Source organism: Poeciliopsis prolifica, unplaced genomic scaffold (assembly GCF_027474105.1).
Source record: "Poeciliopsis prolifica strain line A6 unplaced genomic scaffold, Auburn_PproV2 SCAFFOLD119, whole genome shotgun sequence".
NCBI classification, from domain to species: Eukaryota; Metazoa; Chordata; class Actinopteri; order Cyprinodontiformes; family Poeciliidae; genus Poeciliopsis; species Poeciliopsis prolifica.
The window spans coordinates 1-22,064 of NW_026562494.1; the positions used below are offsets into that span (position 1 = coordinate 1).

General features: G+C 33.3%; 1 pseudogene; it reads right to left on the reverse strand.

Annotated features, from left to right (window-relative positions):
• Positions 1–16,228: 16,228 nt before the first annotated feature.
• Positions 16,229–19,279, reverse strand: LOC129354792 (aurora kinase A-B-like; annotated as a pseudogene).
• Positions 19,280–22,064: the final 2,785 nt, after the last annotated feature.

A 22,064-nucleotide genomic window follows, 5' to 3' on the forward strand; every position in this document is an offset into this window, starting at 1 on the left:
GGTCCTCACACCTTCCCAGACCTCCCTCATGTTGTTCTTCTCAGCTTCTGTCCACCTTTCTGTAGCTGTCTTTTGCTTCCCTCACACACTGCTTCACCTCCTGCTGTGCTGCCTTCATGCCTCCCTGTATCCTCTCCTGAAGGCAACCTTCTTCTTGTGAGGACAGTTTTGACTTCCCGCGTTACCAAGGCTTGTTATTAGGGTAACAGCGGACAGTCTTAGCAGGGGATACCACATCTGCGCAGAAGTTCAGATAGTCCGTTCAGGCAGTGTGTCAGCCCCTCTATGTCCTGGCCATGCGGGCTGAACAGTGCATCCCAGTCCGTGGTGTTATAACAGTCTCTCAGAGCACTCCTCCATCTCAGGGGACCACCTCCTGATGGAGCGAGCTGTTGTAGGCTGCTTTTGGACCAGGGGGGTGTACAGTGGCTGTAGGTGAACGATGTTGTGATCTGACTTCCCTAGTGGGGTAGGGGTGTGCTCTGTAGCATCCCTCACATTGGCACAGGAGGTCGATTGTTCTGGTTATTCCTGGTGGGGCAGTCAACAGCTTGTGGAAAGTGGCCAAAGTAGAGTCCAAGGTCACATGGTTGAAGTCCCCAGAGATTATAATAAAAGCGTCAGGATGTTTTGTCTGTAGCCTTGCTGTGACAGAGTGGATTTTTTTCACAGGCAGTGGTAGCGTCCGCTCTCGGTGGGATGTAAAACGCAGATGGAGATCACGTGACTGAACTCCCTCGGCAGGTAGTATGGCCGCAAGCTAACAACTAGTAGCTCGAGGTCCCGACAACACCAAACAGTCTTTACAGTGATATGTCTGGGTTACACCATTTATTGTTCACATACATGATGAGTCCCCACCTTTTCTTTTACCACTCGCTTTCGTGTCCCTATCAGCCCTCACAGCGGTGAATCCTGGCAGGTCCACGTTAGCGTCCGGCACGAGGTGGTTCAGCCATGTCTCTGTAAAGATGAACAAGCTGCTCTCTCTGTAGATCCGCTGGTTGTTCAGTGCAGACAGCTCATCCATCTTGTTCGGCAGCGAGTTCACATTCCCCATGATTACAGTGGGAATCGATGGCTTGTAGCGCTCCTGTTGTCCGCTAGCTTAGCCTTTAGCTTAGCCCCAGCCTTGCAGCCCCTCGGTCTCCTCCTCAACTCCACCGGAATGTTGTGTCTTATGCCGGCTTGTCCATTGTTCTAAAGTCCAGCAGTTCCTCTCTCGAATAAGTGAGAAGTTTGGAATATCCATAGGATAAATAAAAAACACACACAGCCTCTTCTGTGTTGAAGAGGCACATAAAAAGTTAAAAAAGAGCTAAAAACTGAAGAGCTACTGGAGAGGCAGCCGTCTCCCACAGCGCCAAATTGAAAAAAAAAAAAAAAAAAAAAAAGTATAGTATGTCGTTTTTCAATATTTCGGACGACATGTCGTTTTTTTCTCAATATTTCGGACGACATGATATAGTATGTCGTTTTTTTCAATTTTTTGACGACATAGTATAGTATGTCGTTTTTTTTCAATTTTTTGGACGACATGTCGTTTTTTCTCAATATTTCGGACGACATGGTATAGTATGTCGTTTTTTTCAATTTTTCGACGACATAGTATAATATGTCGTTTTTTTCAATTTTTGGACGACATGTCGTTTTTCTCAATATTTCGGACGACATGGTATAATATGTCGTTTTTTTCCATTTTCGAACGACATAGTATAGTATGTTTTTTTTCAATTTTTCGGACGACATATCGTTTTTTCTATTTTTTGACCACATACTATTATAGTATGTCGTTTTTTTAAATTTTTCGTACGACATAGTATATAGTATGTCGTTTTTTTCAATTTTTCGACGACATACTATAGTATATCATTTTTTTCAATTTTTCGACCACATACTATACTATGTCGTTTTTTCAATTTTTCGCACGACATACTATGGTATGTCGTTTTTTTCAATTTTCGTACGACATAGTATGTTATGTCGTTTTTTTCAATTTTTCGAACGACAGTATAGTATGTCATTTTTTCATTTTCGACCACATACTATAGTATGTCGTTTTTTTCAATTTTCGGACGACATAGTATAGTATGTCGTTTTTTTCAATTTTTCGTACGACATAGTATATAGTATGTCGTTTTTTTCAATTTTCGAACGACATAGTATAGTATGTCGTTTTTTTTCAATTTTTCGGACGACATACTATAGTATGTCGTTTTTTCTCAATATTTCGACGACATACTTAGTATGTCGTTTTTTTCAATTTTTCGAACGACATAGTATAGTATGTCTTTTTTTTCAATTTTTCGGACGACATACTTAGTATGTCGTTTTTTTCAATTTTTCGACGACATAGTATAGTATGTCGTTTTTTTCAATATTTCGGACGACATAGTATAAGTATGTCGTTTTTTTCAATTTTTTGGACGACATGTCGTTTTTTTCTCAATATTTCGGACGACATAGTATAGTATGTCGTTTTTTTTCAATTTTCGGACGACATACTTAGTATGTCGTTTTTTTCAATTTTTCGACGACATAGTATAGTATGTCGTTTTTTTCAATATTTCGGACGACATAGTATAGTATGTCGTTTTTTTCAATTTTTGGACGACATGTCGTTTTTTCTCAATATTTCGGACGACATAGTATAGTATGTCATTTTTTTCAATTTTTCGACACATACTATAGTATGTCGTTTTTTTTCAATTTTTCGGACTACATACTATGGTATGTCGTTTTTTTAAATTTTTCGTACGACATAGTATGTTGTATGTCGTTTTTTTTTCAATTTTTCGACGACATAGTGTCGTTTTTTCAATTTTCGACGACATAGTATAGTATCGTTTTTTTTCAATATTTCGGACGACATAGTATAGTATGTCGTTTTTTTCAATTTTTGGACGACATGTCGTTTTTTCTCAATATTTCGTACGACATAGTATATAGTATGTCGTTTTTTCAATTTGACGACATACTATAGTATGTCATTTTTTTCAATTTTTCGACCACATACTAGTATGTCGTTTTTTTTCAATTTTTCGGACTACATACTATGGTATGTCGTTTTTTTTTCAATTTTTCGTACGACATAGTATGTGTATGTCGTTTTTTTTCAATTTTTCGACGACATAGTATATATGACGTTTTTTTTTCCATTTTTCAAACGACATAGTATAGTATGTCATTTTTTTTTCAATTTTCGGACGACATACTATAGTATGTCGTTTTTTAAATTTTTCGGACGACATGTCGTTTTTCTATTTTTTGACCACATACTATATATAGTATGTCGTTTTTTTCAATTTTTCGTACGACATAGTTTATAGTATGTCGTTTTTTTTCAATTTTCGACATAGTATAGTATGTCGTTTTTTTCAATATTCGGACATATAGTATGTCGTTTTTTTAAATTTTTCGACGACATAGTATAATATGTCGTTTTTTTCATTTTTCGAATGACATAGTATAGTATGTCATTTTTTTCAATTTGTCGGACGACATACTATTATGTCGTTTTTTTAAATTTTTCGGACGACATATCGTTTTTTTCTATTTTTTGACCCATACTATAATAGTATGTCGTTTTTTTTTAACGACATACTTAATGTCGTTTTTTTCGACCACATAGTATGTCGCTTTTTCTCAATATTTTCGGACGACATACTATAGTATGTCGTTTTTTTTCAATTTTCGTACGACATAGTATAGTATGTCGTTTTTTTTAAATTTTTCGGACGACATACTATATAGTCATTTTTTTCAATTTTCGACCACATACTTAGTATGTCGTTTTTTTCGACCACATAGTATGTCGCTTTTTCTCAATATTTCGGACGACATAGTATATAGTATGTCGTTTTTTTCAATTTTTCGGACGTCATACTATAGTATGTCGCTTTTTCTCAATATTTCGGACGACATACTATAGTATGTCGTTTTTTTTTCAATTTTTCGGACGACATACTATACTAGTGTAGTAACTATTGTATGTATACTATGTATGTCGTTTTTTTCTCAATATTTCGACGACATACAATAGTATGTCGTTTTTTTCAATTTTTCGACGACATACTATAGTATGTCATTTTTTTTAATTTTTCGACCACATACTATAGTATGTCGTTTTTTTTTCAATTTTTCGGACGACATACTATAGTATGTCGTTTTTTTTTAATTTTTCGACATATTATAGTATGTCGTTTTTTTCAATTTTTCGGACGACATACTATGGTATGTCATTTTTTTCAATTTTTCGTACGACATAGTATGTTGTATGTCGTTTTTTTTCAATTTTTCGAACGACAGTATAGTATGTCATTTTTTTCAATTTTTCGGACCACATACTATAGTATGTCGTTTTTTTCAATTTTTCGGACGACATAGTATATAGTATGTCGTTTTTTTCAATTTTCGACGACATACTATAGTATGTCATTTTTTCAATTTTTCGACCACATACTATAGTATGTCGTTTTTTCAATTTTCGTACGACATAGTATATAGTATGTCGTTTTTTTCAATTTTTCGACGACATACTATAGTATGTCATTTTTTTCAATTTTTTCGACCACATACTATAGTATGTCGTTTTTTTTCAATTTTCGGACTACATACTATGGTATGTCGTTTTTTTAAATTTTCGTACGACATAGTATGTGTATGTCGTTTTTTTTCAATTTTTCGACGACATAGTATAATATGTCGTTTTTTTCCATTTTTCAAACGACATAGTATAGTATGTCATTTTTTTCAATATTTCGGACGACATACTATAGTATGTCGTTTTTTTAAATTTTTCGGACGACATGTTTTTTTCTATTTTTTGACCACATACTATATATAGTATGTCGTTTTTTTCAATTTTTCGTACGACATAGTTTATAGTATGTCGTTTTTTTTCAATTTTTCGACGACATAGTATAGTATGTCGTTTTTTTTCATTTTCGGACATATAGTATGTCGTTTTTTAAATTTTTCGACGACATAGTATAATATGTCGTTTTTTTCCATTTTTCGAATGACATAGTATATGTATTTCATTTTTTTCAATTTGTCGGACGACATACTATAGTATGTCGTTTTTTTAAATTTTTCGGACGACATATCGTTTTTTTCTATTTTTTGACCACATACTATATATAGTATGTCGTTTTTTTAAATAACGACATACTTAGTATGTCGTTTTTTTCGACCACATAGTATGTCGCTTTTTCTCAATATTTCGAACGACATACTATAGTATGTCGTTTTTTTTCAATTTTTCGTACGACATAGTATATAGTATGTCGTTTTTTTAAATTTTTCGGACGACATCTATATAGTATGTCATTTTTTTCAAATTTTTCGAAACACATACTTAGTATGTCGTTTTTTCGACCACATAGTATGTCGCTTTTTCTCAATATTTCGGATGACATAGTATATAGTATGTCGTTTTTTTCAATTTTTCGGACGTCATACTATAGTATGTCGTTTTTCTCAATATTCGGACGACATACTATAGTATGTCGTTTTTTTCAATTTTTCGGACGACATACTATACTATTGTATGTATACTATTGTATGTATACTATTGTATGTCGTTTTTTCTCAATATTTCGACGACATACATAGTATGTCGTTTTTTAAAATTTTTCGACGACATACTATAGTATGTCATTTTTTTTTAATTTTTCGACCACATACTAGTATGTCGTTTTTTCAATATTTCGGACGACATACTATAGTATGTCGTTTTTTTTTAATTTTTCGACACATACTATAGTATGTCGTTTTTTCAATTTTCGGAACGACATACTATGGTATGTCGTTTTTTTCAATTTTTCGTACGACATAGTATGTTGTATGTCGTTTTTTTCAATTTTCGAACGACAGTATAGTATGTCATTTTTCAATTTTTCGACACATACTATAGTATGTCGTTTTTTTCAATTTTTCGGACGACATAGTATATAGTATGTCGTTTTTTTTCAATTTTCGAACGACATAGTATAGTATGTCATTTTTTTCAATTTTTCGACCACATACTATAGTATGTCGTTTTTTTTCAATTTTTTCGTACGACATAGTATATAGTATGTCGTTTTTTTCAATTTTTCGAACGACATAGTATAGTATGTCGTTTTTTTCAATTTTTCGGACGACATACTATAGTATGTCGTTTTTTCTCAATATTTCGACGACATACTAAGTATGTCGTTTTTTCAATTTTTCGAACGACATAGTATAGTATGTCTTTTTTTCAATTTTTCGGACGACATACTTAGTATGTCGTTTTTTTCAATTTTTCGACGACATAGTATAGTATGTCGTTTTTTTCAATATTCGGACGACATAGTATAAGTATGTCGTTTTTTTTCAATTTTTTGGACGACATGTCGTTTTTTCTCAATATTTCGGACGACATAGTATAGTATGTCGTTTTTTTCAATTTTTCGGACGACATACTTAGTATGTCGTTTTTTTCAATTTTTCGACGACATAGTATAGTATGTCGTTTTTTTTCAATATTTCGGACGACATAGTATAAGTATGTCGTTTTTTTCAATTTTTTGGACGACATGTCGTTTTTTCTCAATATTTCGGACGACATAGTATAGTATGTCATTTTTTTCAATTTTTCGACCACATACTATAGTATGTCGTTTTTTCAATTTTTCGGATACATACTATGGTATGTCGTTTTTTTCAATTTTTCGTACGACATAGTATGTTGTATGTCGTTTTTTTTCAATTTTTCGACGACATAGTATGTCGTTTTTTTCAATTTTTCGACGACATAGTATAGTATGTCGTTTTTTTCAATATTTCAGACGACATAGTATAATGTCGTTTTTTTCAATTTTTTGGACGACATGTCGTTTTTCTCAATATTTCGTACGACATAGTATATAGTATGTCGTTTTTTTCAATTTTTCGACGACATACTATAGTATGTCATTTTTTTCAATTTTTCGACCACATACTATAGTATGTCGTTTTTTTCAATTTTTCGGACTACATACTATGGTATGTCGTTTTTTTCAATTTTTCGTACGACATAGTATGTTGTATGTCGTTTTTTTTTCAATTTTTCGACGACATAGTATAATATGACGTTTTTTTCATTTTTCAACAACATAGTATAGTATGTCATTTTTTTTCAATATTTCGGACGACATACTATAGTATGTCGTTTTTTTAAATTTTTCGGACGACATGTCGTTTTTTTCTATTTTTTGACCACATACTATATATAGTATGTTTTTTTTTCAATTTTTCGTACGACATAGTTTATAGTATGTCGTTTTTTTCAATTTTTCGACGACATAGTATAGTATGTCGTTTTTTTCAATATTTCGGACATATAGTATGTCGTTTTTTTAAATTTTTCGACGACATAGTATAATATGTCGTTTTTTTCCATTTTTCGAATGACATAGTATATGTATGTCATTTTTTTCAATTTGTCGGACGACATACTATAGTATGTCGTTTTTTTAAATTTTTCGGACGACATATCGTTTTTTTCTATTTTTTGACCACATACTATATATAGTATGTCGTTTTTTTTAAATAACGACATATAGTATGTCGTTTTTTTTCGACCACATAGTCTGTCGCTTTTTCTCAATATTTCGGCCGACATACTATAGTATGTCGTTTTTTTCAATGTTTCGTACGACATAGTATATAGTATGTCGTTTTTTTAAATTTTTCGGACGACATACTATAGTATGTCATTTTTTTCAATTCTTCGACCACATACTTAGTATGTCGTTTTTTTCGACCACATAGTATGTCGCTTTTTCTCAATATTTCGGACGACATAGTATATAGTATGTCGTTTTTTCAATTTTTCGGACGTCATACTATAGTATGTCGCTTTTTCTCAATATTTCGGACGACATACTATAGTATGTCGTTTTTTTCAATTTTTCGGACGACATATACTATTGTATGTATACTATTGTATGATACTATTGTATGTCGTTTTTTCTCAATATTTCGACGACATACAATAGTATGTCGTTTTTTTAAATTTTTCGACGACATACTAAGTATGTCATTTTTTTTAATTTTTCGACCACACTATAGTAGTCGTTTTTTTTTCAATATTTCGGACGACATACTATAGTATGTCGTTTTTTTCAATTTTTCGACGACATGTTTTTTTCTATTTTTTGACCACACTATATATAGTATGTCGTTTTTTAAATTTTTCGTACGACATAGTATATAGTATGTCGTTTTTTTTCTATTTTTTGACCACATACTACATATAGTATGTCATTTTTTTCAATTTTTCGACCACATACTATAGTATGTCGTTTTTTTCAATTTTTCGAACGACATACTATGGTATGTCGTTTTTTTCAATTTTTCGTACGACATAGTATGTAGTATGTCGTTTTTTTTCAATTTTTCGAACGACATATAGTATGTCTTTTTTTTCAATTTTTCGACCACATACTATGTCGTTTTTTTTCAATTTTTTCGGACATACTATATGTATGTCGTTTTTTTCAATTTTCGACGACATACAATAGTATGTCGTTTTTTTCAATTTTTCGGACGACATACTATATAGTATGTCGTTTTTTCTCAATATTTCGACGACATACAATAGTATGTCGTTTTTTTCAATTTTTCGTACGACATAGTTTATAGTATGTCGTTTTTTCAATTTTTCGACGACATAGTATAGTATGTCGTTTTTTTCAATATTTCGGACGACATACTATAGTATGTCGTTTTTTTTTAAATTTTTCGACGACATAGTATAATATGTCGTTTTTTTCCAATTTTTCGACGACATAGTATATGTATGTCATTTTTTCAATTTGTCGGACGACATACTATAGTATGTCGTTTTTTTAAATTTTTCGGACGACATATCGTTTTTTTCATTTTTGACCACATACTATATATAGTATGTCGTTTTTTTAAATAACGACATACTTAGTATGTCGTTTTTTTCGACCACATAGTATGTCGCTTTTTCTCAATATTTCGGACGACATACTATAGTATGTCGTTTTTTTTTCAATGTTTTCGTACGACATAGTATATAGTATGTCGTTTTTTTAAAATTTTTCGGACGACATACTATAGTATGTCATTTTTTTCAATTTTTCGACACATACTAGTATGTCGTTTTTTCGACCACATAGTATGTCGCTTTTTCTCAATATTTCGACGACATATTATAGTATGTCGTTTTTTTTCAATTTTTTCGTACGACATAGTATATAGTATGTCGTTTTTTCAATTTTTCGGACGTCATACTATAGTATGTCGTTTTTCTCAATATTTCGGACGACATACTATAGTATGTCGTTTTTTTCAATTTTCGGACGACATACTATACTATTGTATGTATATTGTATGTATACTATTGTATGTCGTTTTTTTCAATTTTTCGGACATACTATACTATTTTTGTATATATTGTATGTATACATTGTATGTCGTTTTTTCTCAATATTTTCGACGACATACAATAGTATGTCGTTTTTTTTAAATTTTTCATACGACATACAATAGTATGTCGTTTTTTTCAATTTTTCGACGACATACTATAGTATGTCATTTTTTTAAATTTTTCGACCACATACTATAGTATGTCGTTTTTTCAATTTTTCGACGACATGTTTTTTCTATTTTTTGACCACATACTATATATAGTATGTCGTTTTTTTAAATTTTTCGTACGACATAGTATAGTATGTCGTTTTTTTCCATTTTTCGACGACATACTATAGTATGTCATTTTTTTCAATTTTTCGACACATACTATAGTATGTCGTTTTTTTCAATTTTCGAACGATACTATGGTATGTCGTTTTTTTCAATTTTTCGAACGACAGTATAGTATGTCATTTTTTTCAATTTTTCGACCACATACTATGTCGTTTTTTTCAATTTTCGGACGACATACTATAGTATGTCGTTTTTTTCAATATTTCGACGACATAATAGTATTTTTTTTAATTTTTCGGACGACATACTATATAGTATGTCATTTTTTTCAATTTTTCGACCACATACTTAGTATGTCGTTTTTTTCGACCACATAGTATGTCGCTTTTTTCAATATTTCGGACGACATACTATAGTATGTCGTTTTTTTTTTTTCAATTTTTCGACATACTATAGTATGTCGTTTTTTTCAATTTTCGACGACATGTTTTTTTTATTTTTTTGACCACATACTATATATAGTATGTCGTTTTTTTAAATGTTTCGTACGACATAGTATAGTATGCGTTTTTTTCAATTTTTCGACGACATACTATAGTATGTCATTTTTTCAATTTTTCGACCACATACTATAGTATGTCGTTTTTTTTCAATTTTTCGAACGACATACTATGGTATGTCGTTTGTTTCAATTTTTCGTACGACATAGTATGTATGTCGTTTTTTTCAATTTTTCGAACGACAGTATAGTATGTCATTTTTTTCAATTTTTCGTACGACATAGTATGTAGTATGTCGTTTTTTTCAATTTTTCGAACGACAGTATAGTATGTCATTTTTTTCAATTTTTCGACGACATACTATGTCGTTTTTTTTTAATTTTTCGGACGACATACTATTGTATGTCATTTTTTTCAATTTTTCGACCACATACTTAGTATGTCGTTTTTTTGACAACATAGTATGTCGCTTTTTCTCAATATTTCGGACGACATACTATAGTATGTCGTTTTTTTCAATTTTTCGACGACATACTATAGTAGTATCGTTTTTTCTCAATATTTCGACGACATACAATAGTATGTCGTTTTTTAATTTTTCATACGACATACTATAGTATGTCGTTTTTTCATTTTTCAATTTTTTTTAATTTTTCGACCACATACTATAGTATGTCGTTTTTTTCAATTTTTTCGGACGACATACTATAGTATGTCGTTTTTTTCAATTTTTCGTACGACATAGTATGTAGTATGTCGTTTTTTTCAATTTTTCGAACGACACTATAGTATGTCATTTTTTTCAATTTTTCGGACAACATAGTATAGTATGTCGTTTTTTCTCAATATTTCGACGACATACAATAGTATGTCGTTTTTTTAAATTTTTCGGACGACATACTATAGTATGTCGTTTTTTTCAATTTTTCGGACAACTTACTATAGTATGTCGTTTTTTTCAATTTTTTCGACAACTATAGTATGTCATTTTTTTCAATTTTTCGACGACAAACTATAGTGTCATTTTTTCAATTTTTCGACCACAGACTATAGTATGTCGTTTTTTTTCAATATTTCACGACATAGTCGTCCGAAATACATACTATAGTATGTCGTTTTTCTCAATATTTCGACGACATACTATAGTATGTTGTTTTTTTCAATATTTCGACATAGTATACTATATACGACATAGTATATAGTATGTCGTTTTTTCAATTTTTCGACGACATAGTATAATATGTCGTTTTTTTCCATTTTTTGAACAACATAGTATGTAATTTTTTTCAATTTTTCGGACGACATCGTTTTTTTCTATTTTTTGACCACATACTATATATAGTATGTCGTTTTTTTAAATTTTCGACGACATACTATATAGTATGTCATTTTTTTCAATTTTTCGACCACATACTATAGTATGTCGTTTTTTTCAATTTTTCGGACGACATACTATGGTATGTCGTTTTTTTCAATTTTTTTCGTACGACATAGTATGTTGTATGTCGTTTTTTTCAATATTTCGACGACATACTATAGTATGTCGTTTTTTTCAATTTTTCGACGACAAACTATAGTATGTCGTTTTTTTTCAATTTTTCGACGACAAACTATAGTATGTCATTTTTTTCAATTTTTCGACCACAGACTATAGTATGTCGTTTTTTCTCAATATTTTGCACGACATAGTCGTCCGAAATACATACTATGTATGTCGTTTTTTTTCAATTTTTCGGACATGTCGTTTTTTCTCAATATTTCGGACGACATAGTATAGTATGTCGTTTTTTCAATTTTTCAACGACATAGTATACTATGTCGTTTTTTTCAATATTTCGGACGACATACTATAGTATGTCGTTTTTTTTTTATTTTTCGGACGACATGTCGTTTTTTTCTATTTTTTGACCACATACTATATATAGTATGTCGTTTTTTTTAATTTTTCGTACGACATAGTATAGTATGTCATTTTTTTTCAATATTTCGGACGACATACTATAGTATGTCGTTTTTTTAATTTTTTCGGACGACATGTCGTTTTTTTTCTATTTTTTGACCACATACTATATATAGTATGTCGTTTTTTTTAATTTTTCGACGACATAGTTTATAGTATGTCGTTTTTTCAATTTTTCGACGACATAGTATAGTATGTCATTTTTTTCAATATTTCGGACGACATACTATAGTATGTCGTTTTTTTAAATTTTTCGGACGACATGTCGTTTTTTTCTATTTTTTGACCACATACTATATATAGTATGTCGTTTTTTTAAATTTTTCGTACGACTAGTATATAGTATGTCGTTTTTTTCAATTTTTCGACGACATATAGTATGTCGTTTTTTTCAATATTTCGGACGACATAGTAGTATGTCGTTTTTTTTCAATTTTTTGGACGACATGTCGTTTTTTCTCAATATTTCGGACGACATAGTATATATGTCGTTTTTTTCCATTTTTCGAACGACATAGTATATAGTATGTCGTTTTTTTCAATTTTCGACGACATACTATAGTATGTCATTTTTTTCAATTTTTCGACCACATACTATAGTATGTCGTTTTTTTCAATTTTTCGGACGACAGTATAGTATGTAGTTTTTTATCAATATTTCGACGACATACTTAGTATGTCGTTTTTTTTCAATTTTTTGAACGACATAGTATAGTATGTCTTTTTTTTCAATTTTTCGACGACATACTTAGTATGTCGTTTTTTTTCAATTTTTCGACGACATAGTATAGTATGTCGTTTTTTTTCAATATTTCGGACGACATAGTATAGTATGTCGTTTTTTTCAATTTTTTGGACGACATGTCGTTTTTTTCAATATTTCGGACGACATAGTATAGTATGTCATTTTTTTTCAATTTTTCGGACGACATCGTTTTTTTTCTATTTTTGACTACATACTATATATAGTCGTTTTTTAAATTTCGTTGACATAGTATATAGTATGTCGTTTTTTTCAATTTTTCGACGACATACTATAGTATGTCATTTTTTTCAATTTTTCGACCACATACTATAGTATGTCGTTTTTTTCAATTTTTCGGACGACATACTATGGTATGTCGTTTTTTTCCATTTTTCAAACGACATAGTATAGTATGTCATTTTTTTCAATATTTCGGACGACATACTATAGTATGTCGTTTTTTTAAATTTTTCGGACGACATGTCGTTTTTTTCTATTTTTTGACCACATACTATATAGTATGTCGTTTTTTTAAATTTTTCGTACGACATAGTATATAGTATGTCGTTTTTTTTCAATTTTTCGACGACATAGTATAGTATGTCGTTTTTTTCAATATTTCGGACGACATAGTATAGTATGTCGTTTTTTCAATTTTTTGGACGACATGTCGTTTTTTCTCAATATTTCGGACGACATAGTATAATATGTCGTTTTTTTTCCATTTTTCGAAAGACATAGTATATAGTATGTCGTTTTTTTTCAATTTTTCGACGACATACTATAGTATGTCATTTTTTTCAATTTTTTCGACATACTATAGTATGTCGTTTTTTTTTCAAATTTTTCGGACGACAGTATAGTATGTCGTTTTTTATCAATATTTCGACGACATACTTAGTATGTCGTTTTTTTCAATTTTTTGAACGACATAGTATAGTATGTCTTTTTTTTCAATTTTTCGGACGACATACTTAGTATGTCGTTTTTTTCAATTTTTCGACGACATAGTATAGTATGTCGTTTTTTTTCAATATTTCGGACGACATAGTATAGTATGTCGTTTTTTTCAATTTTTTGGACGACATGTCGTTTTTTTTTCAATATTTCGGACGACATAGTATAGTATGTCATTTTTTTCAATTTTTCGGACGACATCGTTTTTTTCTATTTTTGACTACATACTATATAGTATGTCGTTTTTTTAAATTTTTCGTATGACATAGTATATAGTATGTCGTTTTTTTCAATTTTTCGACGACATACTATAGTATGTCATTTTTTTCAATTTTTCGACCACATACTATAGTATGTCGTTTTTTTCAATTTTCGGACGACATACTATGTATGTCGTTTTTTTCCATTTTTCAAACGACATAGTATAGTAAGTCGTTTTTTTTAAATTTTTCGGACGATGTCGTTTTTTTCTATTTTTTGACCACATACTATATATAGTATGTCGTTTTTTTCAATTTTTCGTACGACATAGTTTATAGTATGTCGTTTTTTCAATTTTTCGACGACATAGTATAGTATGTCGTTTTTTTCAATTTTTCGGACGACATACTATAGTATGTCGTTTTTTTAAATTTTTCGGACGACATGTCATTTTTTTCTATTTTTTGACCACATACTATATATAGTATGTCGTTTTTTTAAATTTTTCGACGACATAGTATATCGTATGTCGTTTTTTTCAATTTTTTGACGACATTGTATAGTATGTCGTTTTTTTCAATATTTCGGACGACATAGTATAGTATGTCGTTTTTTTCAATTTTTTGGACGACATGTCGTTTTTTCTCAATATTTCGGACGACATAGTATAGTATGTCGTTTTTTTTCAATATTTCGGACGACATACTATAGTATGTCTTTTTTTAATTTTTCAGACGACATATCGTTTTTTTCTATTTTTTGACCACATACTATATATAGTATGTCGTTTTTTTAAATTTTCGTACGACATAATATATAGTATGTCGTTTTTTTCAATTATTCGACGACATACTATAGTATGTCATTTTTTTCAATTTTTCGACCACATACTATAGTATGTCGTTTTTTTCAATTTTTCGGACGTCATACTATAGTATGTCGTTTTTTTTTCAATTTTTCGGACGACATACTATAGTATGTCGTTTTTTCTCAATATTTCGACGACATACTTAGTATGTCGTTTTTTTCGACCACATAGTATGTCGCTTTTTCTCAATATTTCGGACGACATAGTATAGTATGTCGTTTTTTTCAATTTTTCGACGACATAGTATAATATGTCGTTTTTTTCAATATTTCGACGACATACTTAGTATGTCGTTTTTTTCGACCACATAGTATGTCGCTTTTTCTCAATATTTCGGACGACATACTTAGTATGTCGTTTTTTTCGACCACATAGTATGTCGTTTTTTTCAATATTTCGACGACATACAATAGTATGTCGTTTTTTTAATTTTTCGGACGACATACTATAGTATGTCATTTTTTTCAATTTTTCGACCACATACTTAGAATGTCGTTTTTTCTCAATATTTTCGGACGACATACTATAGTATGTCGTTTTTTTCAATTTTTCGACGACAAACTATAGTGTCATTTTTTTCAATTTTTCGACCACAGACTATAGTATCGTTTTTTCTCAATATTTCGACGACATACTATAGTATGTCATTTTTTTAAATTTTTGACCACATACTATAGTATGTCGTTTTTTTTTTCAATACGACATACTATAGTATGTCGTTTTTTTCAATTTTTCGGACGACATATGTCGTTTTTTTCCATTTTCGACCACATACTATATATAGTATCGTTTTTTTCAATTTTTCGACGACATAGTATAGTATGTCGTTTTTTTCAATATTTCAGACGACATACTAGTATATCGTTTTTTCTCAATATTTTGCACGTCATAGTATAGTATGTCGGTTTTTTAAATTTTTCGACGACATACTATAGTATGTCGTTTTTTTCAATATTTCGGACGACATAGTATAGTATGTCGTTTTTTTCAAATCATATATCCATAATACTTCAATGTTTCAATGTGACTGCTGCTTTACCATTTTAATACTCTTTTGAAAAATAAATCTAAAAGATCAGAACACATGTTTCAGTTCAGAAATGGGATAATCTCCCTTCAATTTCTGCAGGATTAAAAACATCTCCACCAAAATATCTACAGCAAATTTGTCTCTCTTTCCTCTCGTGTGTAAATGTTTACAGAAACAGAATTCAAACCCCCAAAAAATTCAAAACATGAAAGGATGACTTTTATTAACATGATTCCTCTTGGCTGTCATGTACTTTTAAAATATGGAGAACTGTCCTTCCAAATCAGTGGATCCTGGACACGGAAGATGGAGCCGGTGCTGGGAAAGACGTACTCAGAAATGACTCACAAGTCGTGGGCGTCTTGGTGGAGCGTTTGAGGACCCAGGGATGGGAGACGACGCCTTCAATGGGCAACCTGTGCATGGGGTTGGGCTGCAGCAGCTTGGCCAGCAAGTCTTTAGCTCCGGCACTAATGGAAGCATGTGGAGGGGAACTGTACTCCACCTACACCAATAATAAATATTAACAACATGTTAGCTGGTCCGTCTGCCTAAAAGATTTTTATTTTGGATCTCTGTGCTCCAAAAAGCTCAAATATTTGGATAAAACTCCTGTGAAAATTAGGAATTGAATTATTGCATTCATCAGCATTCTTACCTTAGAAATCCTACGGTAGGTTCATCGTGACTTTTTGTTTCAAATGGACGTTTTCCAACAAGACACTCATAGCAAAGGACCCCCAGACTCCACAGGTCCACCTTCTCATCCTGAGTTTGGTCGTCCAGATCCACACAGGGTGGACCTCCTGCATGGACAGAACAACACAATGTCAGAGCTGAAATGACTACAGAGCATGCTAACATGTCAGCATGCACATACCTTAAAGATGGAATGTGAACAGAAGAACCAAAGTCAGCGATCTTCAGCTCCCCGTTTCCTCCCAGCAACAGGTTCTCTGGTTTGATGTCTCTGTAGTGGAGCGCATCTGCCAGCTCCATGATGCACTAAAACAAAAGCAAAACAGAAAGTAGCTCATCTGTGAGCTTTAACTAGACCAGAGGCAAGTTATGTTTAAAATGCTTCGTTATTTAATTTACGTTTTACTTAGAATTACTAATCGGACTTTCTGAACCGTTTCAAATGTTTGTCGCCGTTTATCGACATGTTGAACTGAGTTGGTCAACTTGTTGCTTTCATCTGTTTCTTTATTATTTATTAAACTACTGGAGCTTCTGGTGGATTCAGCTGCACTGATGCTGCTTATCAGCTACATTTATAATCCACAACTTTTACACCAGTTTTCAAATCATAAAACCGTTTTAAATGAATTCAGATGGTCAAATACGAAACATCGGATCGCTGCATCCAGACGTTAAACTGTCTAAAATGGCCGTCGCTTCTACGTTACATATATAAATATTATATTCCTGTCTGTAAAGAGACTCTGTGTCTGTTACGAATTTCTCCTTTTGAGCTGAATGGTTGCAACATTTCTCCTGCATGTTTGCACGTCTGCATCGCATTTGATTGGATGCAGGAATGTTCTGCTGCGTTTCGGGTCCAGAGAGTCGTTTGGACCGGACCTTAGAACCGACCTGTTTCTGTAGATCTGGGTCGGAGTGGAACCGTCAGGAGCCAGGCTGATCTCCACGTCTCCTCTGCCCGGAGAAAAACAAGAAAAGGCGACTCAGATTCACATTCAAACCTCATGAACTGAAACTACTTTCCACAAATGTTCACACAAAGTGTCGCAGCTTTCAGCTCAGGAATATCTGAGGAATCTTAACTAAACTGAAATATTTCCTGGTTCAGGATTTCTCTTCTGCACGTCACAATTACCCCAGTGAAAACCTTTTCCAGTGAAAACCTTTTCCAGTGAAAACCTTTTCCAGTGAACTGACACATCAACACCAGCAGCAGGTTTTCGTTTTTCTCACTCTGCCAGTTACTGATTTGGGACTTTTCTTCAACATCCTGGAAACAGAACTGCAGTGAAGAACAGAAACAAATGATTCATCAGAGCAGTAGATGGCTGTTCAAGAAGTCCAAATGGAAACCTGGACCTGGTCGTCCGCTTCCTGCTGGGTCTGTCGCTGCAGACCAATCAGAGACTCGTACACACAGACAGGAAGCAGCTCAGACCAATGAGGAGACAGTTCAGTACATAAAGAAGAACATCAGCGACAATCTGCCTGTAGAGAAGATCATCAACCTTTTCCACTGTCTGAATGAACTGAACCATCGTTCTCTAGTGGAGGAGATCCAACAGTCTCTGAGTTCAGGACGTCTGTCCTCTGGTAAACTGTCTCCTGCTCAGTGGTCGGCTCTGGTCTTCATCTTACCGTCATCAGAAAAAGATCTGGATGAGTTTTGATCTGGAAAAGGATTCTCCTTCAGAGGAGACTCTTCTCAGACTGAGAGGTCAAAGCTGCTAACAAAGTCATACAAGTACAAACAGAGCCAGATACATCTGGTTCATCAGGCTCAGCTTGCTTTATTTGTTCAATCATTTGTTTTTGGAGCGATTTCAGTTCTTAGATTCTTTATACTTTAGTTTTGAAGTCGTTCTTTAAACTTGAACATGTGAGTATTTGAGGCTGGAAGCTCTCAGCCCTGAACTCCATCACCTTACAGAGCTACAACCATCTGGAGGCGGGAATGAAGACGCTCTCCTTTGGGAGAGACGGTGAAAATGGCAGACTGGAAACTGAAAAATGATTTAAATATAGTTATTCAAAGAGAAACTCTTCTTTAAGTCCAACAGACCTAAAGCTGTTGGCCTGAACAGCAAAGTGCCAAAGTTTGAACCGATTCTGTTTTTACTGGATGCTGCAGCAAGTATGAAGTCAATCGACATCCTGAGGAGTTGAGGACACATGAAATCACTTCCTGTCTCCTCCGGTGGGTTTCAGGTGAGGTACCGCTCACCTGAACAGCGCCCTCTGCTGCACTGGTGCTGCTTCTCTTCTGGCTGTTGCATCCAGTGGAGACCACAGCTCACCTGGAAAGAGATGAACAAGTCATTATTGATAATTATATATGGCAGATGAAATGCAGCAATACTGTGAAAAGTTCATTACTAAATAACTAAAAACTCTCCAGAGTTTCTCCTCCTGCATCTTATGAATCGTAGCTTCAGAACCTTGAGCTGCTTTTAGCCTCTATTTAGCTCAGAGTTTTGAGCCGAGGCTCCAGAAATCAGGTCATTGTCGTGTTACTTCATGTCTCTGTTAGGAAGGACTCAGTTTTTCTAAAACTTGTTGAATTCCAGCGTGTAAATGAGTCTTTGTCTGTGAAATGTTTGCTACCTTCAGGGTGAGTCCTTTGCGGCAGCCATCTTGGGATTCTGCTAAAGAAGAGGCCCGCCTCAAACACAGCTCTTTAATAGAACCGGCTGCACTTTGATTGGCCGGGCAAATTGAGAGGCGGGGCTTCACTGGTTAATTGATGGACTGCTGGATGTAAGGGCGGCCATTTTGAAAGCTGCTTTGGTGCAAATGACTCAATAAATAAACTTTGTTGGCAGAACAGCAAAAGTTTGACTGGATTCTTCTTTCCACACCTTTTAGTGTAAAGTCACATTCTTTAACAAATTATCACAAACTCTTGTCTCATAATTCAAACTGTTGACCTTTGTTATTCCAACTGTAATTTTCTGTTTTCTCTCCAGAGAATCTCTAAAAATTGAGACTTTAGAGAGAATCTAAAATCTCTCTAATTCTATATTAGAGAGATTTAATCTTTAATTTTTAGATTAAATCTAAAAAACATCGACATGACGGCACCAGGTCCAGTTCTGGTTCTGCCCTCTGACCTCTTGGCCTCAACCGGCCTGCACAGGTAGAGATAGGCCAGGTTCTGGAGCCACAGTGATGCTGATCGTGATACGAACTGGATTCTGATCCGAATCCTGAGACGGATTCAAGCTGCAGCTTCAACATCAGAACCAGATGAAGTTTCTTCTTCACTAAAGAACATTTCAGTTTGAGTCTCTGAATGAAGGAACTGATTTCATGAACACAAGAGAGTCAGAGGAAACCGGGTCAGAGAGGGAACCGGGTCAGAGAGGAACCGGTCAGAGAGGGAACCGGGTCAGAGATGGAACCGGGTCAGAGAACCGGGTCAGAGAGAACCGGTCAGAGATCGGCTTTTAATATTATTAAAATACTTTTATGAATTGATAATTATTTCAGTTTGAGGTGAGTAAAATTTAATTTGCTGCTTTTGAATAAAGCAGCAAACAAATGAATGAAAGCTAACAAAGGAACTCGTTTCTATGGCTCTTAATGTGAAAGTACGCACCGGAAGTGAATGTAGTTTGTAAACGCTCTAACTTTATCAAGTAGGTGTAATTATCATCTGTGTCCGCTAGAGGGCAGAAACCGCCCTGCTCTGATATTAATAGTTCAGTTCGCGGCTCTGCAGCTAAAATATCAACATTATTCTGACTGTTTGCAGGATAATTAAACTTTTCATAAATATTTTCCTACCTTCAGACCGGAAGCTCAGCATCTTATCGCCTAAACCAGAGTTTGTTTCAGCTCTGTTTGAGCTGAAGCTCCAGTTTTAAGAACCACAGCTCCTCTGAAGCCGCTGCTAGTCAGTTAGCATCGTTAGCTCCGCTCAGAGTCTCTGCGGGATGTTTTCGTCTCTGTGGAGATGCTTCTAGTTCACACTGACAGATAAAACACTGATTTCCAGAAACCAGCTGCAGCTCTTCAAACTCACCTCTATATTCAGAGCGGGGTATTTACGCCCTCTGGTGGCCATAGTGGGAACTACAGCCCTGATAATGCCGCATTATTTATGTTTAATATCCATTAATGTGGAGTTTAGAGAAAAACTAAAAGACATCCTGAGTCATTATCACAGATTTCTGACTCGTATATTATTCAGACATATTTTGATTCACTGTTTGGAGTTAACTTTGATCTGACGTTATAAAATTTTACATTAAAACAAACATCCGGTTTAACAATTTATACGAATAATGTCTGTAGTTATGATAGTTCACCACCAGAGGGCAGTAAGAACTCAATCAATCATCATAAAATTAATACTTTAACCTTTTCACTAGTTTCTAATAACAGTTATATTAACTTAATCCTGTGAATGATAATTTATATATTTCATACATGTATTATTAGAGATGGAGATTAATTATTAGAATAATTTAGACACAAAGTGAACAACAACTACTTATAAAGTAATATTTTATTTTACAATAGATGGAAATTTAGTTTGAAAAAATCCTACATTTTATTGTGTAACAATCCCAGAAATATTAACTGTTGTTAATTTTGAGAATGAAAGTGTGAAAAAGCTTCAAATATCAAGAAAAAACAACCAGCTGACATAAGAATAACTGTTCTTTATTATTTTAAAAACTGTTTAAAATTAAAAATAAAGCTGCTGTATTAAACTCTTTACAAGACGTTTTATTTCTGATCAGACTGAATAAAATCCTGCAGTGACTCTTATTTAACAACAGTAATGTAAGCTGACTTGATCTGACTTTATAACAGTGAAAATTAAAACAAAGAGAAACTGGTTGAACAATTTCTATTGATGATGTAAATAATGAATAAATCCAGAACGACGGCAGGATGACCGATGGAGAATGTCCTGATATGTGAGGAAAATTAACTGTTTCATCTCATGAACATATAAACTTTTTCGCAGAGGTGGAGTCGCTCGTCCCGTCTGTATCAGCGCTGAATTTTCCTGCGTACCTGAACACATCTTCAGTAAAACCAGCCTCACTGAAGCCAATAGACCAGAGCTACGTTGCAGAAAAACTCTGAAGTTCTTGCTGGTTTTGGCCTCTAAACTGAGACGCGCTCTCATAAGAAGTGAAATGTTGCACTAGGTGCAGGAGATGACCTTTAACCCCTGGTCCCAGGTTTTAGGCGGTGTTGAGGTGAAGAGCGAGGCTCCTGATCTGCTGTGAGTGACGTGACGCTCGGTGGAAGTTCTGCATCCTGTTGCAGCTTCATGTTGGAGACGTGAGGTTTTGCTTCTCCTGTCAGGGATTTGATGGGAAACGAGTCACAACATTCAGATGATTTCGTCACTTTGACGATGCAAACTCTGGTTCCTCAGTGTTTGGTCTGTCAGA